This window comes from Falco biarmicus, chromosome 8 (assembly GCF_023638135.1).
Source record: "Falco biarmicus isolate bFalBia1 chromosome 8, bFalBia1.pri, whole genome shotgun sequence".
NCBI lineage: Eukaryota > Metazoa > Chordata > Aves > Falconiformes > Falconidae > Falco > Falco biarmicus.
Window position 1 is genome coordinate 15,202,832 of NC_079295.1, and position 6,262 is coordinate 15,209,093.

Below are 6,262 nucleotides of genomic sequence, written 5' to 3' on the forward strand. Positions count from 1 at the left end.
CATGACAAAGTTGGTAGTCATTGGAGAGAGTGTTACCTGCAAGCTCCATGGCAACTAGTGAAGATTAGCTTATAAAAATCATAGGGATGGGAAGAACAAGAGAAGAGTGGTAAAACAAGCTCCATCCTTGCTGTCCTCCTCCCTGTGTTTGTGTCTTTGTGGATCACTTCTTTGACCTCTTAACTGCAATTCTGTCACTTGCCAACCCAAAAAGAGGACATGAAAGAACCAAACAACATTCCTGTAAAAAGGAAAGATGAGGACGTCAGAGTCTTATCTAAACCACTTTCAGTTGGACCAGATCAGTCTCTGACCACAGACTATCAACTTTACACTATCATAAAAGGTGGTTTTGTTATATACTCAAAACAGTGGGCTGGTTACTATCCAAAATATTTAGTTTCTTGCTTAGTTCATACATTGAGAGTGAACAGTTGAATTCCTCCCTTAATAGACTACAGTTAGACATACAGCACAGTTCTTCAGAAAGAAATTGTTTCGCTCAGCTTCTCTTTTGCATTACCACTATCTCATGGCGATTTAATGCAGAAAACTGCATGGATTTTGGGTGAAGAGAGTGCACTAAGTCAGTTTGTTTGTGTACATATGCAATGGACATTAACTGTAATTATGGTATCTTTGTAAATCTTTCTCAGCAAAGTATGAAGTCCTCTTGCATTACTACCAAGGCTGTCATCAAGGAAACAGGCAGCAGAACTATCCCACTATAAAAGAAGAACAGCTTAACTCAAAAATGTGTTCTTACAAAGCCAGGCTTCATGCAAGAGAATACATTCCTCTTCATAAACCGCACCAGACCCTTCCCATTTTATTTCCAGACACTATAACTTGCTCAACAGCCTGAACCTGAAAATGGCAACAGTTTCCCTCCATGTAGATATCCAACCCACAGTGACTTCCAGAAGAGCTGAAGGAAGTCCAGTTTACAGGATTAGAGGCAGCTCCATATGTGAGGAATCAGAAAAACAAACTCATGTTGGAAGACCACATTCCATATTGACACTCAGGACACCTGCTCAGATAACCTTTGCTTTTGCCTCATTTATCTCTTCTGCTGCTATGAGGTGGACTAATGTTTTGAAGTCTTCTGCAGTGTTGTGTGTGCCCTTTTAGCAAAGCTGGCTTTGAACTGGGGTTCAGTCCCTTGACAGGGACTCAGAATCTAGGAACAGGAAAAGTGGAGGCATAGAGGAAAAAAACAAAAGGCTTAATCTTTTTTTTTTTTTTTTTTTTTTTCTCTTGCCTAAAAGATGCGCACAAATGGAGCAAATCATGATTTGCACTAACATTCAACTCCAGCCCAAAGCTTACACCTCCACGCTGAAAGCGGAAGCTATTTATTCTGTGGTGAAAACATAACTCCTATGATGCCAAACAGTTACAAAGATAAGTAGGGTCAATTTTCTTAATGGGCATAGGATTCAGAAGAAATGACAGTTGCTTGCTAGGTCTTTGATTCAGATTCCTTTGAAGTCTAGTTGATTTTAATGGGCTTCAGATGAAAGTCCTGTGCAAATAATCATGGACATTTCTCACTGATTTAAAAAATGGACTTGTTTGGGGACTTCAGCAGATTTGTTCATAAGAGACAATACTTAAGTATGTACTTAACATTCAGCTTGCAAGCAGCACTGCTGAATGCAGAATAAAAGCCATTAGAGACATTATTCTGCCACCAATGCAAAAATATCTTGGGATGAGCGGTTAACTTCAACAAGCCTATTGCCCTCTTAGGCATAAATAATATCTCTCTCAGTAATAAAGTCTGTTCTTTGGTCAGGTTCTTACTGGCAGCTGCTTATCTTTCTAGCAAATGTGGAAGGCAGCTTAATCCATTTATTCCCTCCTTGAAAACTGTGTGCAAAAAGGCATGGGATGTTCCGGGGAGAGGAAAGGTCATAAACATATGGTACAAACATGCCATATGAAACCATGTGGTGTCCTTTCTTCCAAACAAGTCTACTTTTCCTTTCTTCCATACATTCTTCTTAGAGTTTCAGAGCATTTTTTTCAGCATTAGTTTAGCCTCTCAACTGCCCTGTGAGGCAAGCAAATATTATTTCCACTACTTAAAAGATTAAGAAAAAAGGGGGAAAAAGTGACTCCCCAAGGTGACATAGGAACACTGCTGCAGAGCCAGGAATAGAATTCAGATCTCCTGACTCCCTGTCTGGTGCTTCCTTAAATATATGACCATCTGCTCTCCTGCTGGAAGTATAGATACTATATGCTGACTCCAACAAGCTGGCTGCTAAGCCTGTTAGTTTATCCTCTTTTTATCCCATACTGATATCATCTCAAGCTAAGCTTTTGGCCTGGAGTCAAAGTGATTTCCAGTGTTTGAGTGATTCGACCTGCTTGTTATTGTTTTAACCTTGCACCACACATATGCTCAGTTATTTGTGACTTATCTGCATACAGTCTGTGTAGCAACAACTGCAAGCTAGAATTGATTTTTTTAAAGATTCCATACTGAAGCATATCACATGTTTTAAACAACTATCATCTAGCAGTGAGTTTGATCCTGGTAGGTGCCTGCACCCGGATTTCCTACTGAGCTGCATGTAACTTTCAAGGACAAAGAGCTTATTAAAAACGCAAAAATCTAACACACTTGTGTGTCTCCACAAACATCAGTTCATCATGTTAAGCTTTCCCAGTTCCACAGCTAAATCCCACGCTGACTCCATCTGAACTAAAAACCAAACTAGAACTAGATGGAATTCAACAAGATTGATGTTTTTTTAAATCATCACCTCGATTCTGAAAAAAACATCCTCCAGTAAATCTCCTCTCATTGCTGCAGAAAACTCACAGTATGTGTCCAAGACAGAATCATCACTCAGTAGGATCAATACAGTAGCATGCTGACTAATGTGCCTTAAATCCTAGTCTTCTGCTCCACTGAAGACGGTGGCTGGGTAATTCAGCTGTTTTACTGAAATATCCTTTGGTTATCACTGTAGCTTTACTTGGAGGAAGCACACAATGAATTGACAGTTCTGTTTCCCATTGACTTGTCATAGGAGATAGCTTATTCTGTATGCATTTTCTTTTTCTATGAGTGCTAAAAGATATTTCTGTCTTTCTGAGCAATTTTCAAAATACTCCAATTCATTCTACGATATTAAGTATATGGACTTAATTCTGTAGCATGTCAATATTCAGCAGTACATTGTGTGGTCCGCAATGTGAATCATTGCTCCCCTCAGTATACCAAGTCTTCATGTTTCACAGCTTTGTCAGAGAAAGGGTTTTCTGAAATTCTCTGGACTCCATTGTGATTTGACAGTGCTAACTCTTCTCAAGCTTCATTAGCTCCAGCAACAATTGTAGTGTAAGTGGGAATATACTGGAAGTTATGCTAAGTTATGACAATTCTCTCCTAGAGTCATTGTGCTGAGTTTTCCCTCTCTCTTTCTCTCAGGTTACACTGAAAACACCCCGTTAACCTTACATTTGAAATTTTAACATAATCTTAAACCAGAAAGAATTCCAGCCAACATACACTAGATTAGCATGACATTACTAGCAAATCTTAAAATTAGTTCCATTAAGCCAACCTTAAAAGTCCTTCAGATCACCCAGCTTTAGCTTGGTGGAACTAATTTGACAATTCGTACATGATCTGGTAATTTCAAGAGACACACATTTACAGATACTTTCAAAGGTTTCTCCATAGTTTTTACAGCATTTATACTCATGTATACTGATGTATTTTGAGCCAAAACTGGAAATATCAGTGTGTTGTGTCAGTGTGGGAAATAGCACCTGCCTTTTTTCTACAAGTCCCGTAATGCAGTTTTTAGACAGCATTCTAAAGTACCCATTCAGTAAGCAGTTCCTTATGGAAGTGGGCTGAAGCAGGCTGACAAAATCTGTATTGGTTTAATTAGGCTGGCTTCCTCAGACACGATTTTCTTTAACCAGGAAAGGAGAATGTCATTAGTGTATTGTCTTTCCTTAATTAATTGCAGGTGGCCTGGGTGTTTATTTTTTCTTCATCCTTTAGACAGCAAAATGTCACTGCTAAGAAGCCTTGAGCCGGTCCTTTAATATACAGTCTGAATTTGAGAGGATATTTACTACCTGTTACTGAAAGGTAACAAACACTATTGGCTTAGTTCTAGGAGTTAAGGGTGATCACCTTTACAAGGAGTTGTGCCCCAAACCCTGCAGTAGTATACTAGTAGTATATTTCAGGTGCAACAGTAAACTGCTGAACCCAAAGTCCATAAACACAAGCTGGCTTAAAAATAGCATTATTTGTAGTTTGATCAAAGGCAAGATTTAATTTGCTGACAGTTTTTAATGTGCCTGAATCCACTGTCAGAAAGACCAGTTAGATTTTCACAGTCACCCTCTCCAGTCCTGAAAACTTTCCCTCATAAGAATACCTTCTGATGACATAATTAGAACTTATGGTTTCAAAGGTATTGCTCTGGGGGAAAAGGATTTTCCTAAGTGTTTGATGCTATATTGATGTTCTGAGTCGGCAAGTATTAGGCAAGAATTCTTGATTCTGTGAAGAAACAAAACTTCTTATAAACCTTTAGCTGTCAAAGCAATATGTTGTTTAATTAGGCATTTTTAAAGATGTTATATAACATTAAAAGCCTATCTTGTATTTTAAAATAAAATAATTACCTTTGTAAGTAAATAAACTCATATTATTTTATTGCTACTAGCAGAACTGTAAAGGACAGCAAGCAGATAAGTCTTTATTATTGCTTAATGGTTAAAAAACAAGCTTACTGCACTGTATTCTAGCATAACCAACAATATTTTTAATGAATTCTATTACAAGCATTAAAATACTTCATGATTAGATGCAAATATGTTTGTATACGATTTCTTAGACCCAAACAATATACACTATATTAACTTTAACTTAAGTAATTAACTTTTGCAGCTATAAAACATGTTCATATTAAACTTTGGTCTCCATTCTATCAACAACGATACACATACTTTGCTTTCTGTTTAATACCAGCACTACTGAGCATAACAGTATTGCTTGCATTATGCATTTCTGTTTGTACATCTATGCAAGTTAGTCAGTACTCCAAACACCTCAACCAGCATGAGGATCTGTTAAAAATGGTTATGATGTCCCTGAGGAATCTCAGTGATTATTATATGAAACAAATAGTACCTGACAAAAGATCTCAAAGCAGATCTTGTCTGAGCCAAACAAGTCCATTCTATGTAACTTACACTCAGTAGCCAAATTTTTGGTGTATTTTTGCAAATGAACCTTAAAGAATTTATGAGCCAGTTTTGAAGTCTTCTCTGTACATATAGGTGTGTCATACAGTACAAACAGCTTGTATTTTGGTGTCTTGATTTTGTAAAAAGTCATTGCTACTAGTAGTATATTGGGAAGGGACTGGGTAGGATAACTTTGAAGTGCTTGCAGTAAGGCTATTGACCAGGCTTGCCTTGGTCACAATTTTGGGGTTCTTCAGCAAAGGGAGCTTCTATTACAATTAGCCAAGACTTTCTCCGCTCTCATGGCTGAAGTATTACCATTCCTTGTACAAGGAGCAGATCTGACACATCAGCCAGCTCTGTCTGAGAGAGCTTACAAATACAAGCAACTCAGCATGGGGACATCCCCATTATACAGACAGGGAACACAGACACGTGGCTGTACTGGGACTGCATCTGCTTCCAAGCAGGGAATTTCTTTGACTCATGGCACTACCAAGATGGGTGCGAACACCAGGACTCAGGGTGCACCATGGGGACTTCCTGAGTGACTTGCCAGTGAGCAGACAGATAAATGGTGGCAAGCAGGGAGCTGAACTCAAATTCCCCATGTCTCTGCTAATACCTTAGTGTCCAATCATCTTAGCCTCTGTTCGAAGAGTAGCTTTGGTACCCTCATTGTTGTTTGTTTTTTCCTTCCCTTCAAATACTGAGTTACTAGATTCAGCAAATGAGTATCAAACCTACCACAAGCAGTGTAAAGTCTGGAAAGTTTTCTTTTTATTCTGCATCAGCAGAAATCAAACCAACCTTCATCCTTCTCAGTACTACCTTTTGTGGGGAGTACTGCCTACTGAGAAGGAAGTCTTCTTGCTTGACATCAGTGAAGCATTCACCATTTTGTACTGTTCCTTGAGCATAGACTGATACAGAGCAAATCTCCAAACATACATGCACAAACATTTTTTTGCCTGCTTAACTTTTCTGGTGTCCATCATTTTCCTTACATTTATACAGAAGTGACCCAGAC